Source organism: Nelusetta ayraudi, unplaced genomic scaffold (assembly GCF_046127955.1).
Source record: "Nelusetta ayraudi isolate G7.1 ecotype Tasmania unplaced genomic scaffold, CSIRO-AGI_Nayr_v1 ptg000044l, whole genome shotgun sequence".
NCBI lineage: Eukaryota > Metazoa > Chordata > Actinopteri > Tetraodontiformes > Monacanthidae > Nelusetta > Nelusetta ayraudi.
The window spans coordinates 1,331,543-1,351,832 of record NW_027466094.1 but is presented as its reverse complement, the minus strand read 5'-3'; positions in this window follow the sequence as shown (position 1 = coordinate 1,351,832).

The window sequence follows — 20,290 nt, the reverse complement described above, 5'->3', positions numbered from 1 at the left end:
TCGTTCTGGAGAAAGATTATGTCAGCCAAAGATCATCCCAGGGACAATATGGAGAATAAACTCAAGAAATGTAATTTAAAGTTTACCTTCAGACAAGGGAGGCAAATGCAACCAACAGGGAGGCCTGGGGAAAGCTTGATCGAGAGGGCGACGCCCACTGCAACGACAACCACCCCGTAAGGCTGGGCACCCCTGGTGAGAGTGGGGGACCGGGCAGCAGTGCTGGAGCCCTGGCTGGAGCCCCAGGGTGGCCTGGAGTCACATGCTGGTGAGGGCTTGTAGTTCTGGAGCAAGATTAAGTCAGCCGTAGATCATCCCAGGGACAATATGGAGAATAAACTCAAGAAATGGAATTTAAAGTTTACCTTCAGACAAGGGAGGCAAATGCAACCAACAGGGAGGCCTGGTGACAGCGCGTCCGACATGGGAGAGCACACTGCAATGACAAACTCGGCCTCAGGCTGGGCCCCCCTGGTGCGAGTGGCTGACCGGGTTGCAGGCCAGAGCTCTGGGTGCGATGGTGAAGACAAAGGCTGGTGAGGGCTTGTGGTTCTGGGCACACTGCAATGACAAACTCAGCCTCAGGCTGGGCCCCCCTGGTGCGAGTGGCTGACCGGGTTGCAGGCCAGAGCTCTGGGTGCGATGGTGAAGACAAAGGCTGGTGAGGGCTTGTAGTTCTGGAGAAAGATTATGTCAGCCAAAGATCATCCCAGGGACAATATGGAGAATAAACTCAAGAAATGGAATTTAAAGTTTACCTCCAGACAAGGGAGGCAAATGCAACCAACAGGGAAGCCTGGGGACAGCGCGTCCGACATGGGACGGCAGACTGCAATGACAAAATCAGCCTCAGGCTGGGCCCCCCTGGTGTGAGTGGGGAACCGGGTTGCAGTGCTGGAGCCCTGGGTGTGGTGCTGGAGACAAAGACTTGTGAGGGCTTGTAGTTCTGGAGCAAGATTAAGTCAGCCAAAGATCATCCCTGGGACAATATGGAGAATAAACACAAGAAATGGAATTTAAAGTTTACCTTCAGACAAGGGAGGCAAATGCAACCAACAGGGAGGCCTGGTGACAGCTCGTCCGACGTGGAACGGCAAGCTGCAATGACAACCTCGGCCTCAGGCTGGGCCCCCCTGGTGCGAGTGGGGGACCGAGGTTGCACTGGCAGAAATCCTGGTGCGGTGCTGAAGACAAAAGCTGGTGAGGGCTTGTAGTTCTGGAGAAAGATTATGTCAGCCAAAGATCATCCCAGGGACAATATGGAGAATAAACTCAAGCAATGGAATTTAAAGTTTACCTTCAGACAAGGGAGGCAAATGCAACCAAAAAGGAGGCCTGATGACAGCGCGTCCGACATGGGACGGCACACTGCAATGACAAACTCGGCCTTAGGCTGGGCCCCCCTGGTGCCAGTGGCTGACCGGGTAGCAGGCAAGAGCTCTGGGTGCGATGGTGAAGACAAAGGCTGGTGAGGGCTTGTAGTTCTGGAGAAAGATTATGTCAGCCAAAGATCATCCCAGGGACAATATGGAGAATAAACTCAAGAAATGGAATTTAAAGTTTACCTTCAGACAAGGGAGGCAAATGCAACCAACAGGGAGGCATGGTGACAGCGCGTCCGATGTGGGACGGCACACTGCAATGACAACCTCGGCCTCAGGCTGGGCCCCCCTGGTGAGAGTGGGGTACCGGGCAGCAGTGCTGGAGCCCTGGCTGGAGCCCCAGGGTGGCCTGGAGTCACATGCTGGTGAGGGCTTGTAGTTCAGGAGAAAGATTATGTCAGCCAAAGATCATCCCAGGCACAATATGGAGAATAACCTCAAGAAATGGAATTTAAAGTTTACCTTCAGACAAGGGAGGCAAATGCAACCAACAGGGAGGCCTGGTGACAGCGCGTCAGACATGGGACGGCACACTGCAAAGACAAAATCAGCCTCAGGTTGGGCCCCCCCGGTGTGAGTGGGGGACCGGGTTGCAGTGCTGGAGCCCTGGGTGTGGTGCTGGAGACAAAGACTTGTGAGGGCTTGTAGTTCTGGAGCAAGATTAAGTCAGCCAAAGATCATCCCAGGGACAATATGGAGAATAAACTCAAGAAATGGAATTTAAAGTTTACCTTCAGACAAGGGAGGCAAATGCAACCAAAAAGGAGGCCTGATGACAGCGCGTCCGACATGGGACGGCACACTGCAATGACAAACTCGGCCTTAGGCTGGGCCCCCCTGGTGCCAGTGGCTGACCGGGTTGCAGGCCAGAGCTCTGGGTGCGATGGTGAAGACAAAGGCTGGTGAGGGCTTGTAGTTCTGGGCACACTGCAATGACAAACTCAGCCTCAGGCTGGGCCCCCCTTGTGCGAGTGGCTGACCGGGTTGCAGGCCAGAGCTCTGGGTGCGATGGTGAAGACAAAGGCTGGTGAGGGCTTGTAGTTCTGGAGAAAGATTATGTCAGCCAAAGATCAAATGGAAAAGAAATGGAATTTAAAGTTTACCTTCAGACAAGGGAGGCAAATGCAACCAACAGGGAAGCCTGGTGACAACGCGTCCGACAAGGGACGGCAAACTGCAATGACAAACTCGGCCTCAGGCAGGGCCCCCCTGGTGCGAGTGGGTGACCGGGTTGCAGGCCAGAGCTCTGGGTGCGATGGTGAAGACAAAGGCTGGTGAGGGCTTGTAGTTCTGGGCACACTGCAATGACAAACCCGGCCTCAGGCTGGGCCCCCCTGGTGCGAGTGGCTGACCGGGTTGCAGGCCAAAGCTCTGGGTGCGATGGTGAAGACAAAGGCTGGTGAGGGCTTGTCGTTCTGGAGAAAGATTATGTCAGCCAAAGATCATCCCAGGGACAATATGGAGAATAAACTCAAGAAATGTAATTTAAAGTTTACCTTCAGACAAGGGAGGCAAATGCAACCAACAGGGAGGCCTGGGGAAAGCTTGATCGAGAGGGCGACGCCCACTGCAACGACAACCACCCCGTAAGGCTGGGCACCCCTGGTGAGAGTGGGGGACCGGGCAGCAGTGCTGGAGCCCTGGCTGGAGCCCCAGGGTGGCCTGGAGTCACATGCTGGTGAGGGCTTGTAGTTCTGGAGAAAGATTAAGTCAGCCGTAGATCATCCCAGGGACAATATGGAGAATAAACTCAAGAAATGGAATTTAAAGTTTACCTTCAGACAAGGGAGGCAAATGCAACCAACAGGGAGGCCTGGTGACAGCGCGTCCGACATGGGAGAGCACACTGCAATGACAAACTCGGCCTCAGGCTGGGCCCCCCTGGTGCGAGTGGCTGACCGGGTTGCAGGCCAGAGCTCTGGGTGCGATGGTGAAGACAAAGGCTGGTGAGGGCTTGTGGTTCTGGGCACACTGCAATGACAAACTCAGCCTCAGGCTGGGCCCCCCTGGTGCGAGTGGCTGACCGGGTTGCAGGCCAGAGCTCTGGGTGCGATGGTGAAGACAAAGGCTGGTGAGGGCTTGTAGTTCTGGAGAAAGATTATGTCAGCCAAAGATCATCCCAGGGACAATATGGAGAATAAACTCAAGAAATGGAATTTAAAGTTTACCTTCAGACAAGGGAGGCAAATGCAACCAACAGGGAAGCCTGGGGACAGCGCGTCCGACATGGGACGGCAGACTGCAATGACAAAATCAGCCTCAGGCTGGGCCCCCCTGGTGTGAGTGGGGAACCGGGTTGCAGTGCTGGAGCCCTGGGTGTGGTGCTGGAGACAAAGACTTGTGAGGGCTTGTAGTTCTGGAGCAAGATTAAGTCAGCCAAAGATCATCCCTGGGACAATATGGAGAATAAACACAAGAAATGGAATTTAAAGTTTACCTTCAGACAAGGGAGGCAAATGCAACCAACAGGGAGGCCTGGTGACAGCTCGTCCGACGTGGAACGGCAAGCTGCAATGACAACCTCGGCCTCAGGCTGGGCCCCCCTGGTGCGAGTGGGGGACCGAGGTTGCACTGGCAGAAATCCTGGTGCGGTGCTGAAGACAAAGGCTGGTGAGGGCTTGTAGTTCTGGAGAAAGATTATGTCAGCCAAAGATCATCCCAGGGACAATATGGAGAATAAACTCAAGAAATGGAATTTAAAGTTTACCTTCAGACAAGGGAGGCAAATGCAACCAAAAAGGAGGCCTGATGACAGCGCGTCCGACATGGGACGGCACACTGCAATGACAAACTCGGCCTTAGGCTGGGCCCCCCTGGTGCCAGTGGCTGACCGGGTAGCAGGCAAGAGCTCTGGGTGCGATGGTGAAGACAAAGGCTGGTGAGGGCTTGTAGTTCTGGAGAAAGATTATGTCAGCCAAAGATCATCCCAGGGACAATATGGAGAATAAACTCAAGAAATGGAATTTAAAGTTTACCTTCAGACAAGGGAGGCAAATGCAACCAACAGGGAGGCATGGTGACAGCGCGTCCGATGTGGGACGGCACACTGCAATGACAACCTCGGCCTCAGGCTGGGCCCCCCTGGTGAGAGTGGGGTACCGGGCAGCAGTGCTGGAGCCCTGGCTGGAGCCCCAGGGTGGCCTGGAGTCACATGCTGGTGAGGGCTTGTAGTTCTGGAGAAAGATTATGTCAGCCAAAGATCATCCCAGGCACAATATGGAGAATAAACTCAAGAAATGGAATTTAAAGTTTACCTTCAGACAAGGGAGGCAAATGCAACCAACAGGGAGGCCTGGTGACAGCGCGTCAGACATGGGACGGCAGACAGCAAAGACAAAATCAGCCTCAGGTTGGGCCCCCCCGGTGTGAGTGGGGGACCGGGTTGCAGTGCTGGAGCCCTGGGTGTGGTGCTGGAGACAAAGACTTGTGAGGGCTTGTAGTTCTGGAGCAAGATTAAGTCAGCCAAAGATCATCCCAGGGACAATATGGAGAATAAACTCAAGAAATGGAATTTAAAGTTTACCTTCAGACAAGGGAGGCAAATGCAACAAACAGGGAGGCCTGGTGACAGCGCGTCCGACATGGGACGGCACACTGCAATGACAAACCCGGCCTCAGTCTGGGCCCCCCTGGTGCGAGTGGCTGACCGGGTTGCAGGACAAAGCTCTGGGTGCGATGGTGAAGACAAAGGCTGGTGAGGGCTTGTCGTTCTGGAGAAAGATTATGTCAGCCAAAGATCATCCCAGGGACAATATGGAGAATAAACTCAAGAAATGGAATTTAAAGTTTACCTTCAGACAAGGGAGGCAAATGCAACCAACAGGGAGGCCTGGGGAAAGCTTGATCGAGAGGGCGACGCCCACTGGAACGACAACCACCCCCTAAGGCTGGGCACCCCTGGTGAGAGTGGGGGACCGGGCAGCAGTGCTGGAGCCCTGGCTGGAGCCCCAGGGTGGCCTGGAGTCACATGCTGGTGAGGGCTTGTAGTTCTGGAGCAAGATTAAGACAGCCGTAGATCATCCCAGGGACAATATGGAGAATAAACTCAAGAAATGGAATTTAAAGTTTACCTTCAGACAAGGGAGGCAAATGCAACCAACAGGGAGGCCTGGTGACAGCGCGTCCGACATGGGAGAGCACACACCAATGACAAACTCGGCCTTAGGCTGGGCCCCCCTGGTGCGAGTGGCTGACCGGGTTGCAGGCCAGAGCTCTCGGTGCGATGGTGAAGACAAAGGCTGGTGAGGGCTTGTAGTTCTGGAGAAAGATTATGTCAGCCAAAGATCATCCCAGGGACAATATGGAGAATAAACTCAAGAAATGGAATTTAAAGTTTACCTTCAGACAAGGGAGGCAAATGCAACCAACAGGGAAGCCTGGTGACAGCGCGTCCGACAAGGGACGGCAAACTGCAATGACAAACTCGGCCTCAGGCAGGGCCCCCCTGGTGTGAGTGGGTGACCGGGTTGCAGGCCAGAGCTCTGGGTGCGATGGTGAAGACAAAGGCTGGTGAGGGCTTGTAGTTCTGGGCACACTGCAATGACAAACCCGGCCTCAGGCTGGGCCCCCCTGGTGCGAGTGGCTGACCGGGTTGCAGGCCAAAGCTCTGGGTGCGATGGTGAAGACAAAGGCTGGTGAGGGCTTGTCGTTCTGGAGAAAGATTATGTCAGCCAAAGATCATCCCAGGGACAATATGGAGAATAAACTCAAGAAATGGAATTTAAAGTTTACCTTCAGACAAGGGAGGCAAATGCAACCAACAGGGAGGCCTGGTGACAACGCGTCCGACATGGGACGGCACACTGCAATGACAAAATTAGCCTCAGGCTGGGCACCCCTGGTGTGAGTGGGGGACCGAGTTGCAGTGCTGGATCCCTGGGTGTGGTGCTGGAGACAAAGGCTTGTGAGGGCTTTTAGTTCTGGAGAAAGATTATGTCAGCCAAAGATCATCCCAGGGACAATATGGAGAATAAAGTCAAGAAATGTAATTTAAAGTTTACCTTCAGACAAGGGAGGCAAATGCAACCAACAGGGAGGCCTGGGGAAAGCTTGATCGAGAGGGCGACGCCCACTGCAACGACAACCACCCCCTAAGGCTGGACACCCCTGGTGAGGGTGGGAGACCGGGCAGCAGTGCTGGAGCCCTGGCTGGAGCCCCGGTGTGGCCTGGAGTCACATGCTGGTGAGGGCTTGTAGTTCTGGAGAAAGATTAGGTCAGCCAAAGATCATCCCAGGGACAATATGGAGAATAAACTCTAGAAATGTAATTTAAAGTTTACCTTCAGACAAGGGAGGCAAATGCAACCAACAGGGAGGCCTGGTGACAGCGCGTACGACATGGAACGGCACACTGCAATGACAAACGTGGCCTCAGGCTGGGCCCCCTTGGTGCGAGTGGGTGACCGGGTTGCAGGCCAGAGCTCTGGGTGTGATGGTGAAGACAAAGGCTGGTGAGCGCTTGTAGTTCTGGAGAAAGATTATGTCAGCCAAAGATCATCCCAGGGACAATATGGAAAATAAACTCAAGAAATGTAATTTAAAGTTTACCTTCAGACAAGGGAGGCAAATGCAACCAACAGGGAAGCCTGGGGAAAGCTTGATCGAGAGGGCGACGCCCACTGCAACGACAACCACCGCCTAAGGCTGGGCCCCCCTGGTGAGAGTGGGGGACCGGGCAGCAGTGCTGGAGCCCTGGCTGGAGCCCCAGGGTAGCCTGGATTCACATGCTGGTGAGGGCTTTTAGTTCTGGAGCCAGATTAAGTCAGCCGTAGATCATCCCAGGGACAATATGGAGAATAAACTCAAGAAAGGGAATTTAAAGTTTACCTTCAGACAAGGGAGGCAAATGCAACCAACAGGGAGGCCTGGTGACAGCGCGTCCGACATGGGACAGCACATTGCAATGACAAACTCGGCCTCAGGCTGGGCCCCCTTGGTGCGAGTGGGTGACAAGGTTGCAAGCCAGAACTCTGGGTGCGATGGTGAAGACAAAGGCTGGTGAGGGCTTGTAGTTCTTGAGAAAGATTATGTCAGCCAAAGATCATCCCAGGGACAATATGGAGAATGAACTCAAGAAATTTAATTTAAAGTTTACCTTCAGACAAGGGAGGCAAATGCAACCAACAGGGAGGCCTGGTGACAACGCGTCCGACATGGGACGGCACACTGCAATGACAAAATTAGCCTCAGGCTGGGCACCCCTGGTGTGAGTGGGGGACCGAGTTGCAGTGCTGGATCCCTGGGTGTGGTGCTGGAGACAAAGGCTTGTGAGGGCTTTTAGTTCTGGAGAAAGATTATGTCAGCCAAAGATCATCCCAGGGACAATATGGAGAATAAAGTCAAGAAATGTAATTTAAAGTTTACCTTCAGACAAGGGAGGCAAATGCAACCAACAGGGAGGCCTGGGGAAAGCTTGATCGAGAGGGCGACGCCCACTGCAACGACAACCACCCCCTAAGGCTGGACACCCCTGGTGAGGGTGGGAGACCGGGCAGCAGTGCTGGAGCCCTGGCTGGAGCCCCGGTGTGGCCTGGAGTCACATGCTGGTGAGGGCTTGTAGTTCTGGAGAAAGATTAGGTCAGCCAAAGATCATCCCAGGGACAATATGGAGAATAAACTCTAGAAATGTAATTTAAAGTTTACCTTCAGACAAGGGAGGCAAATGCAACCAACAGGGAGGCCTGGTGACAGCGCGTACGACATGGAACGGCACACTGCAATGACAAACGTGGCCTCAGGCTGGGCCCCCTTGGTGCGAGTGGGTGACCGGGTTGCAGGCCAGAGCTCTGGGTGTGATGGTGAAGACAAAGGCTGGTGAGCGCTTGTAGTTCTGGAGAAAGATTATGTCAGCCAAAGATCATCCCAGGGACAATATGGAAAATAAACTCAAGAAATGTAATTTAAAGTTTACCTTCAGACAAGGGAGGCAAATGCAACCAACAGGGAAGCCTGGGGAAAGCTTGATCGAGAGGGCGACGCCCACTGCAACGACAACCACCGCCTAAGGCTGGGCCCCCCTGGTGAGAGTGGGGGACCGGGCAGCAGTGCTGGAGCCCTGGCTGGAGCCCCAGGGTAGCCTGGAGTCACATGCTGGTGAGGGCTTTTAGTTCTGGAGCCAGATTAAGTCAGCCGTAGATCATCCCAGGGACAATATGGAGAATAAACTCAAGAAAGGGAATTTAAAGTTTACCTTCAGACAAGGGTGGCAAATGCAACCAACAGGGAGGCCTGGTGAACGCTTGATCAAGAGGGCGACGCCCACTGCAACGACAACCACCCCCTAAGGCTGGACACCCCTGGTGAGGGTGGGGGACCAAGGTTGCACTGGCGGAACTCCTGGTGCGGTGCTGAAGACAAAGGTTGGTGAGGGCTTGTAGTTCTGGAGCCAGATTAAGTCAGCCGTAGATCATCCCAGGGACAATATGGAGAATAAACTCAAGAAAGGGAATTTAAAGTTTACCTTCAGACAAGGGAGGCAAATGCAACCAACAGGGAGGCCTGGTGACAGCGCGTCCGACATGGGACAGCACATTGCAATGACAAACTCGGCCTCAGGCTGGGCCCCCTTGGTGCGAGTGGGTGACAAGGTTGCAAGCCAGAACTCTGGGTGCGATGGTGAAGACAAAGGCTGGTGAGGGCTTGTAGTTCTTGAGAAAGATTATGTCAGCCAAAGATCATCCCAGGGACAATATGGAGAATGAACTCAAGAAATTTAATTTAAAGTTTACCTTCAGACAAGGGAGGCAAATGCAACCAACAGGGAGGCCTGGTGATAGCGCGTCCGATGTGGGACGGTACACTGCAATGACAAAATCAGCCTCAGGCTGGGCCCCCCTGGTGTGAGTGGGAGACCGGGTTGCAGTGCTGGAGCCCTGGTTGTGGTGCTGGAAACAAAGTCTTGTGAGGGCTTGTAGTTCTGGAGAAAGATTATGTCAGCAAAAGATCATCCCAGGGACAATATGGAGAATAAACTCAAGAAATGGAATTTAAAGTTTACCTTCAGACAAGGGAGGCAAATGCAACCAACAGGGAGGCCAGGTTACAGCGCGTCCGATGTGGGACGGCACACTGCAATGACAACCTCGGCCTCAGGCTGGGCCCCCCTGGTGCGAGTGGGGGACAGAGGTTGCACTGGCAGAAATCCTGGTGCGGTGCTGAAGACAAAGGCTGGTGAGGGCTTGTAGTTCTGGAGAAAGATTAAGTCAGCCAAAGATCATCCCAGGAACAATATGGAGAATAAACTCAAGAAATGGAATTTAAAGTTTACCTTCAGACAAGGGAGGCAAATGCAACCAACAGGGAGTCCTGATGACAGGTCGTCCGAAAAGGGACGGCACAATGCAATGACAAACTCGGCCTCAGGCTGGGCCCCCCTGGTGCGAGTGGCTGAACGGGTTGCAGGCCAGAGCTCTCGGTGCGATGGTGAAGACAAAGGCTGGTTAGGGCTTGTAGTTCTGGGCACACTGCAATGACAAACTCGGCCTCAGGCTGGGCCCCCCTGGTGCGAGTGACTGACCGGGTTGCAGGCCAGAGCTCTGGGTGTGGTGCTGGAGACAAAGGCTGGTGAGGGCTTGTAGTTCTGGAGCAAGATTAAGTCAGCCGTAGATCATCCCAGGGACAATATGGAGAATAAACTCAAGAAATGGAATTTAAAGTTTACCTTCAGACAAGGGAAGCAAATGCAACCAACAGGGAGGCCAGGTGATAGCGCGTCCGATGTGGGACGGCACACTGCAATGACAAAATCAGCCTCAGGCTGGGCCCCCCTGGTGCGAGTGGGGGACCGAGGTTGCACTGGCGGAACTCCTGGTGCGGTGCTGAAGACAAAGGCTGGTGAGGGCTTGTAGTTCAGGAGAAAGATTATGTCAGCCAAAGATCATCCCAGGGACAATACGGAGAATAAACTCAAGAAATGGAATTTAAAGTTTACCTTCAGACAAGGGAGGCAAATGCAACCAACAGGGAGGCCTGGGGAAAGCTTGATCGAGAGGGCGACGCCCACTGTGTTGGTTTGGTTCTTTTATCCAATCTTATGCTACCAAACCGCGTGTTCGTTGAATGAAGAGAATAGTAGACAAATGAAATCTTAAGAAGTTTTAGTAACAGAAAAAACAAGATACTTGGTACAGAGCTCCGGAGGCTTAACCCTAACAACAACAATGTGTTATCAGATGCCAAGTCTGATCTATCTGTCCCTTACGCCATCTTAAATACAGAAACAAACAGTAATAAAATATGTAGATGTCTTCTTCCATGTCGTCCTCCTATTGGCTGTCCGATGGTGTAGCCTTCCCCGTTTTAGGCTAATCTGTGGCAGGAAACAAGTCCTTATTTGGCCGGGAGCCAAATAGTCCATCCTCCTCTCGATCTGGTCTGCTGGAAACTTTCCTGCCATAAAACCCTGAGGTGAAAAGTTTGTGTTCCCGTGCCTGAAAGGGTCACAAACTTTATGGGGGGTAACAAATGCAGTTTCTGTGCTCACCCCCACTTTGATCACCCCAAGTCACTGTTCCTGAGGCTTAATCAGTCAAACAGTATCTGTCTTTACTCCGAGGTTCTGAATGGTACTGATAAGAATGGGCAAATGATTATAAGAGGACTACATGTATTGACATTCATTACATTTAAACATTTAACTAACTATAATACTTCTAACACATACATACAATATTTGCTAATATACTAACTCTCACTGCTATAATGCATTAAACTAAATATAGAATCACAACAAAGGCCAGAGCTCTGGGTGCAATGGTGAAGAAAAAGGCTGGTGAGGGCTTGTAGTTCTGGAAAAAGATTATGTCAGCCAAAGATCATCCCAGGGACAATATGGAGAATAAACTCAAGAAATGTAATTTAAAGTTTACCTTCAGACAAGGGAGGCAAATGCAACCAACAGGGAGGCCTGGGGAAAGCTTGATCGAGAGGGCGTCGCCCACTGAAACGACAACCACCGCCTAAGGCTGGGCACCCCTGGTGAGGGTGGGGGACTGGGCAGCAGTGCTGGAGCCCTGGCTGGAGCCCTGGCTGGAGCCCCGAAGTAGCCTGGAGTCACATGCTAGTGAGGGCTTATAGTTCTGGAGCAAGATTAAGTCAGCCGAAGATCATCCCAGGCACAATATGGAGAATAAACTCAAGAAAGGGAATTTAAAGTTTACCTTCAGACAAGGGAGGCAAATGCAACCAACAGGGAGGCCTGGGGAAAGCTTGATCGAGAGGGCGACGCCCACTGCAACGACAACCATCGCCTAAGGCTGGGCACCCCTGGTGAGAGTGGGGGACCGGGCAGCAGTGCTGGAGCCCTGGTTGGAGCCCCAGGGTGGCTTGGAGTCACATGCTGGTGAGGGCTTGTAGTTCTGGAGCAAGATTAAGTCAGCCGTAGATCATCCCAGGGACAATATGGAGTATAAACTCAAGAAAGGGAATTTAAAGTTTACCTTCAGACAAGGGAGGCAAATGCAACTAATAGGGAGGCCTGGTGACAGCGCGTCCGACATGGGACGGCACACTGCAATGACAAACTCGGCCTCAGGCTGGGCCCCCCTGGTGCGAGTGGGTGACCGGGTTGCAGGACAGAGCTCTGGGTGCGATGGTGAAGACAAAGGCTGGTGAGGGCTTGTAGTTCTGGAGAAAGATTCTGTCAGCCAAAGATCATCCCAGGGACAATATGGAGAATAAACTCAAGAAATGGAATTTAAAGTTTACCTACAGACAAGGGAGGCAAATGCAACCAACAGGGAGGCCTGGGGAAAGCTTGATCGAGAGGGCGACGCCCACTGCAACGACAACCACCGCCTAAGGCTGGGCACCCCTGGTGAGAGTGGGGGACCGGGCAGCAGTGCTGGAGCCCTGGCCGGAGCCCCGGGGTGGCCTGGAGTCACATCCTGGTGAGGGCTTGTAGTTCTGGAGCAAGATTAAGTCAGCCAAAGATCATCCCAGGGACAATATGGAGAATAAACTGAAGAAAGGGAATTTAAAGTTTACCTTCAGACAAGGGAGGCAAATGCAACCAACAGGGAGGCCTGGTGACAGCTCGTCCGATGTGGGGCGGCACACTGCAATGACAAAATCGCCCTCAGGCTGGGCCCCCCTAGTGAGAGTGGGGGACCGGGTTGCAGTGCTGGAGCTCTGGGTGCGATGGTGAAGACAGAGGATGGTGAGGGCTTGTAGTTCTGGAGAAAGATTATGTCAGTCAAAGATCATCCCAGGGACAATATGGAGAATAAACTCAAGAAATGGAATTTAAAGTTTACCTTCAGACAAGGGAGGCAAATGCAACCAACAGGGAGGCATGGTGACAGCGCGTCCGATGTGGGACGGCACACTGCAATGTCAACCTCGGCCTCAGGCTGGGCCCCCCTGGTGAGAGTGGGGTACCGGGCAGCAGTGCTGGAGACCTGGCTGGAGCCCCAAGGTGGCCTGGAGTCACATGCTGGTGAGGGCTTGTAGTTCAGGAGAAAGATTATGTCAGCCAAAGATCATCCCAGGGACAATATGGAGAATAAACTCAAGAAATGGAATTTAAAGTTTACCTTCAGACAAGGGAGGCAAATGCAACCAACAGGGAGGCCTGGGGAAAGCTTGATCGAGAGGGCGACGTCCACTGCAACGACAACCTCGGCCTCAGGCTGGGCACCCCTGGTGCGAGTGGGGGACCGAGGTTGCACTGGCGGAACTCCTGGTGCGGTGCTGAAGACAAAGGCTTGTGAGGGCTTGTAGTTCTGGAGCAAGATTATGTCAGCCAAAGATCATCCCAGGGACAATATGGAGGATAAACTCAAGAAATGGAATTTAAAGTTTACCTTCAGACAAGGGAGGCAAATGCAACCAACAGGGAGGCCTGATGACAGGTCGTCCGACATGGGACGGCACACTGCAATGACAAAATCGCCCTCAGGCTGGGCACATCTAGTGTGATGGGGGACCGGGTTGCAGTGCTGGAGCTCTGGGTGCGGTGCTGAAGACAGAGGCTGGTGAGGGCTTGTAGTTCTGGAGAAAGATTATGTCAGCCAAAGATCATCCCAGGGACAATATGGAGAATAAACTCAAGAAATGGAATTTAAAGTTTACCTTCAGACAAGGGAGGCAAATGCAACCAACAGGGAGGCCTGGGGAAAGCTTGATCGAGAGGGAGACGCCCACTGCAACGACAACCACCGCCTAAGGCTGGGCACCCCTGGTGAGAGTGGGGGACCGGGCAGCAGTCCTGGAGCCCTGGTTGGAGCCCCAGGGTGGCTTGGAGTCACATGCTGGTGTGGGCTTGTAGTTCTGGAGCAAGATTAAGTCAGCCGTAGATCATCCCAGGGACAATATGGAGTATAAACTCAAGAAAGGGAATTTAAAGTTTACCTTCAGACAAGGGAGGCAAATGCAACCAACAGGTAGGCCTGGTGATAGCGCGTCCGATGTGGGACGGCACACTGCAATGAAGAAATTAGCCTCAGGCTGGGCCCCCCTGGTGTGAGTGGGGGACCGGGTTGCAGTGCTGGAGCCCTGGGTGTGGTGCTGGAGACAAAGGCTTGTGAGGGCTTGTAGTTCTGGAGCAAGATTATGTCAGCCAAAGATCATCCCAGGGACAATATGGAAAATAAACTCAAGAAATGGAATATAAAGTTTACCTTCAGACAAGGGAGGCAAATGCAACATACAGGGAGGCCTGGGGAAAGCTTGATCGAGAGGGCGACGTCCACTGCAACGACAACAACCGCCTAAGGCTGGGCACCCCTGGTGAGAGTGGGGGACCGGGCAGCAGTGCTGGAGCCCTGGCTGGAGGCCCAGGGTGGCCTGGAGTAACATGCTGGTGAGGGCTTGTAGTTCTGGAGCAAGATTAAGTCAGCCGTAGATCATCCCAGGGACAATATGGAGAATAAACTCAAGAAAGGGAATTTAAAGTTTACCTTCAGACAAGGGAGGCAAATGCAACCAACAGGGAGGCCTGGGGAAAGCTTGATCGAGAGGGCGACGCCCACTGCAACGACAACCATCGCCTAAGGCTGGGCACCCCTGGTGAGAGTGGGGGACCGGGCAGCAGTGCTGGAGCCCTGGTTGGAGCCCCAGGGTGGCTTGGAGTCACATGCTGGTGAGGGCTTGTAGTTCTGGAGCAAGATTAAGTCAGCCGTAGATCATCCCAGGGACAATATGGAGTATAAACTCAAGAAAGGGAATTTAAAGTTTACCTTCAGACAAGGGAGGCAAATGCAACTAATAGGGAGGCCTGGTGACAGCGCGTCCGACATGGGACGGCACACTGCAATGACAAACTCGGCCTCAGGCTGGGCCCCCCTGGTGCGAGTGGGTGACCGGGTTGCAGGACAGAGCTCTGGGTGCGATGGTGAAGACAAAGGCTGGTGAGGGCTTGTAGTTCTGGAGAAAGATTCTGTCAGCCAAAGATCATCCCAGGGACAATTTGGAGAATAAACTCAAGAAATGGAATTTAAAGTTTACCTACAGACAAGGGAGGCAAATGCAACCAACAGGGAGGCCTGGGGAAAGCTTGATCGAGAGGGCGACGCCCACTGCAACGACAACCACCGCCTAAGGCTGGGCACCCCTGGTGAGAGTGGGGGACCGGGCAGCAGTGCTGGAGCCCTGGCCGGAGCCCCGGGGTGGCCTGGAGTCACATCCTGGTGAGGGCTTGTAGTTCTGGAGCAAGATTAAGTCAGCCAAAGATCATCCCAGGGACAATATGGAGAATAAACTGAAGAAAGGGAATTTAAAGTTTACCTTCAGACAAGGGAGGCAAATGCAACCAACAGGGAGGCCTGGTGACAGCTCGTCCGATGTGGGGCGGCACACTGCAATGACAAAATCGCCCTCAGGCTGGGCCCCCCTAGTGAGAGTGGGGGACCGGGTTGCAGTGCTGGAGCTCTGGGTGCGATGGTGAAGACAGAGGATGGTGAGGGCTTGTAGTTCTGGAGAAAGATTATGTCAGTCAAAGATCATCCCAGGGACAATATGGAGAATAAACTCAAGAAATGGAATTTAAAGTTTACCTTCAGACAAGGGAGGCAAATGCAACCAACAGGGAGGCATGGTGACAGCGCGTCCGATGTGGGACGGCACACTGCAATGTCAACCTCGGCCTCAGGCTGGGCCCCCCTGGTGAGAGTGGGGTACCGGGCAGCAGTGCTGGAGCCCTGGCTGGAGCCCCAAGGTGGCCTGGAGTCACATGCTGGTGAGGGCTTGTAGTTCAGGAGAAAGATTATGTCAGCCAAAGATCATCCCAGGGACAATATGGAGAATAAACTCAAGAAATGGAATTTAAAGTTTACCTTCAGACAAGGGAGGCAAATGCAACCAACAGGGAGGCCTGGTGACAGCACGTCCGACATGGGACGGCACACTGCAATGAAAAACTAGGCCTCAGGCTAGACCCCCTGGTGCGAGTGGCTGACCGGGTTGCAGGCCAGAGCTCTGGGTGCGATGGTGAAGACAAAGGCTGGTGAGGACTTGTAGTTCTGGAGAAAGATTATGTCAGCCAAAGATCATCCCAGGGACAATATGGAGAATAAACTCAAGAAATGTAATTTAAAGTTTACCTTCAGACAAGGGAGGCAAATGCAACCAACAGGGAGGCCTGGTGACAGCGCGTCCGACATGGGACGGCAGACTGCAATGACAAAATCCGCCTCAGGTTGGGCCCCCCCGGTGTGAGTGGGGGACCGGGTTGCAGTGCTGGAGCCCTGGGTGTGGTGCTGGAGACAAAGACTTGTGAGGGCTTGTAGTTCTGGAGCAAGATTAAGTCAGCCAAAGATCATCCCAGGGACAATATGGAGAATAAACTCAAGAAATGGAATTTAAAGTTTACCTTCAGACAAGGGAGGCAAATGCAACCAACAGGGAGGCCTGGGGACAGCTCGTCCGATGTGGGGCGGCACACTGCAATGACAAAATCGCCCTTAGGGTGGGCCCCCCTAGTGTGAGTAGGGGACCGGGTTGCAGTGCTAGAGCTCTGGGTGCGGTGCTGAAAACAAAGGCTGGTGAGGGCTTGTAGTTCTGGGGAAAGATTATGTCAGCCAAAGATCATCCCAGGGGAAAATATGGAGAATAAACTCAAGAAATGGAATTTAAAGTTTACCTTCAGACAAGGGAGGCAAATGCAACCAACAGGGAGGCCTGGGGAAAGCTTGATCGAGAGGGCGACGCCCACTGCAACGACAACCACCGCCTAAGGCTGGGCACCCCTGGTGAGAGTGGGGGACCGGGCAGCAGTGCTAGAGCCCTGGCTGGAACCCCGGTCTGGCCTGGAGTCACATGCTGGTGAGGGCTTGTAGTTCTGGAGCAAGATAAAGTCAGCCGTAGATCATCCCAGGGACAATATGGAGAATAAACTCAAGAAAGGGAATTTAAAGTTTACCTTCAGACAAGGGAGGCAAATGCAACCAACAGGGAGGCCTGGGGACAGCTCGTCCGATGTGGGGCGGCACACTGCAATGACAAAATCGCCCTTAGGGTGGGCCCCCCTAGTGTGAGTAGGGGACCGGGTTGCAGTGCTGGAGCTCTGGGTGCGGTGCTGAAGACAAAGGCTGGTGAGGGCTTGTAGTTCTGGGGAAAGATTATGTCAGCCAAAGATCATCCCAGGGGAAAATATGGAGAATAAACTCAAGAAATGTAATTTAAAGTTTACATTCAGACAAGGTAGGCAAATGCAACCAACAGGGAGGCCTGGGGAAAGCTTGATCGAGAGGGCGACGCCCACTGCAACGACAACCACCGCCTAAGGCTGGGCACCCCTGGTGAGAGTGGGGGACCGGGCAGCAGTACTGGAGCCCTGGCTGGAGCCCCGGTCTGGCCTGGAGTCACATGCTGGTGAGGGCTTGTAGTTCTGGAGCAAGATTAAGTCAGCCGTAGATCATCCCAGGCACAATATGGAGAATAAACTCAAGAAATGGAATTTAAAGTTTACCTTCAGACAAGGGAGGCAAATGCAACCAACAGGGAGGCCTGGTGACAGCGCGTCCGATGTGGGACGGCACACTGCAATGACAAAATCAGCCTCAGGCTGGGCCCCCCTGGTGTGAGTGGGTGACCGGGCAGCAGTGCTGGAGCCCTGGGTGTGGTGCTGGAGACAAAGGCTTGTGAGGGTTTGTAGTTCTGGAGCAAGATTATGTCAGCCAAAGATCATCCCAGGCACAATATGGAGAATAAACTCAAGAAATGTAATTTAAAGTTTACCTTCAGACAAGGGAGGCAAATGCAACCAAAAGGGAGGCCTGGTGACAGCGCGTCCGACATGGGACGGCACACTGCAATGACAAACTCGGCCTCAGGCTGGGCCCCCTTGGTGCGAGTGGGTGACCGGGTTGCAGGCCAGAGCTCTGGGTGCGATGGTGAAGACAAAGAATGGTGAGGGCTTGTAGTTCTGGAGCAAGATTATGTCAGCCAAAGATCATCCCAGGGACAATATGGAAAATAAACTCAAGAAATGGAATTTAAAGTTTACCTTCAGACGAGGGAGGCAAATGCAACCAACAGGGAGGCTAGATGACAGGTCGTCCGACATGGGACGGCACACTGCAATGACAAACTCGGCCTCAGGCTGGGCCCCCCTAGTGTGAGTGGGGGACCAGGTTGCAGTGCTGTAGCTCTGGGTGCGATGGTGAAGACAGAAGCTGGTGAGGGCTTGTAGTTCTGGAGAAAGATTATGTCAGCCAAAGATCATCCCAGGGACAATATGGAGAATAAACTCAAGAAATGTAATTTAAAGTTTACCTTCAGACAAGGGAGGCAAATGCAACCAACAGGGAGGCCTGGGGAAAGCTTGATCGAGAGGGCGACGCCCACTGCAACGACAACCACCGCCTAAGGCTGGGCACCCCTGGTGAGAGTGGGGGACCGGGCAGCAGTGCTGGAGCCCTGGCTGGTGCCCCAGGGTGGCCTGGAGTCACATGCTGGTGAGGGCTTGTAGTTCTGGAGAAAGATTATGTCAGCCAAAGATCATCCCAGGGACAATATGGAGAATAAACTCAAGAAATGGAATTTAAAGTTTACCTTCAGACAAGGGAGGCAAATGCAACCAACAGGGAGGCCTGGTGACAGCGCGTCCGACATGGGACGGCACACTGCAATGACAAAATCAGCCTCAGGTTGGGCCCCCCCGGTGTGAGTGGGGGACCGGGTTGCAGTGCTGGAGCCCTGGGTGTGGTGCTGGAGACAAAGACTTGTGAGGGCTTGTAGTTCTGGAGCAAGATTAAGTCAGCCAAAGATCATCCCAGGGACAATATGGAGACTAAACTCAAGAAATGGAATTTAAAGTTTACCTTCAGACAAGGGAGGCAAATGCAACCAACAGGGAGGCCTGGGGACAGCTTGATCGAGAGGGCGACGCCCACTGCAACGACAACCAACCCCTAAGGCTGGACACCCATGGTGAGGGTGGGGGACCGGGCAGCAGTGCTAGAGCCCTGGCTGGAACCCCGGTCTGGCCTGGAGTCACATGCTGGTGAGGGCTTGTAGTTCTGGAGCAAGATAAAGTCAGCCGTAGATCATCCCAGGGACAATATGGAGAATAAACTCAAGAAATGGAATTTAAAGTTTACCTTCAGACAAGGGAGGCAAATGCAACCAACAGGGAGGCCTGGGGACAGCTCGTCCGATGTGGGGCGGCACACTGCAATGACAAAATCGCCCTTAGGGTGGGCCCCCCTAGTGTGAGTAGGAGACCGGGTTGCAGTGCTAGAGCTCTGGGTGCGGTGCTGAAAACAAAGGCTGGTGAGGGCTTGTAGTTCTGGGGAAAGATTATGTCAGCCAAAGATCATCCCAGGGGAAAATATGGAGAATAAACTCAAGAAATGTAATTTAAAGTTTACCTTCAGACAAGGTAGGCAAATGCAACCAACAGGGAGGCCTGGGGAAAGCTTGATCGAGAGGGCGACGCCCACTGCAACGACAACCACCGCCTAAGGCTGGGCACCCCTGGTGAGAGTGGGGGACCGGGCAGCAGTACTAGAGCCCTGGCTGGAACCCCGGTCTGGCCTGGAGTCACATGCTGGTGAGGGCTTGTAGTTCTGGAGCAAGATAAAGTCAGCCGTAGATCATCCCAGGGAAAATATGGAGAATAAACTCAAGAAAGGGAATTTAAAGTTTACCTTCAGACAAGGGAGGCAAATGCAACCAACAGGGAGGCCTGGGGACAGCTCGTCCGATGTGGGGCGGCACACTGCAATGACAAAATCGCCCTTAGGGTGGGCCCCCCTAGTGTGAGTAGGGGACCGGGTTGCAGTGCTGGAGCTCTGGGTGCGGTGCTGAAGACAAAGGCTGGTGAGGGCTTGTAGTTCTGGGGAAAGATTATGTCAGCCAAAGATCATCCCAGGGGAAAATATGGAGAATAAACTCAAGAAATGTAATTTAAAGTTTACATTCAGACAAGGTAGGCAAATGCAACCAACAGGGAGGCCTGGGGAAAGCTTGATCGAGAGGGCGACGCCCACTGCAACGACAACCACCGCCTAAGGCTGGGCACCCCTGGTGAGAGTGGGGGACCGGGCAGCAGTACTGGAGCCCTGGCTGGAGCCCCGGTCTGGCCTGGAGTCACATGCTGGTGAGGGCTTGTAGTTCTGGAGCAAGATTAAGTCAGCCGTAGATCATCCCAGGCACAATATGGAGAATAAACTCAAGAAATAGAATTTAAAGTTTACCTTCAGACAAGGGAGGCAAATGCAACCAACAGGGAGGCCTGGTGACAGCGCGTCCGATGTGGGACGGCACACTGCAATGACAAAATCAGCCTCAGGCTGGGCCCCCCTGGTGTGAGTGGGTGACCAGGCAGCAGTGCTGGAGCCCTGGGTGTGGTGCTGGAGACAAAGGCTTGTGAGGGTTTGTAGTTCTGGAGCAAGATTATGTCAGCCAAAGATCATCCCAGGCACAATATGGAGAATAAACTCAAGAAATGTAATTTAAAGTTTACCTTC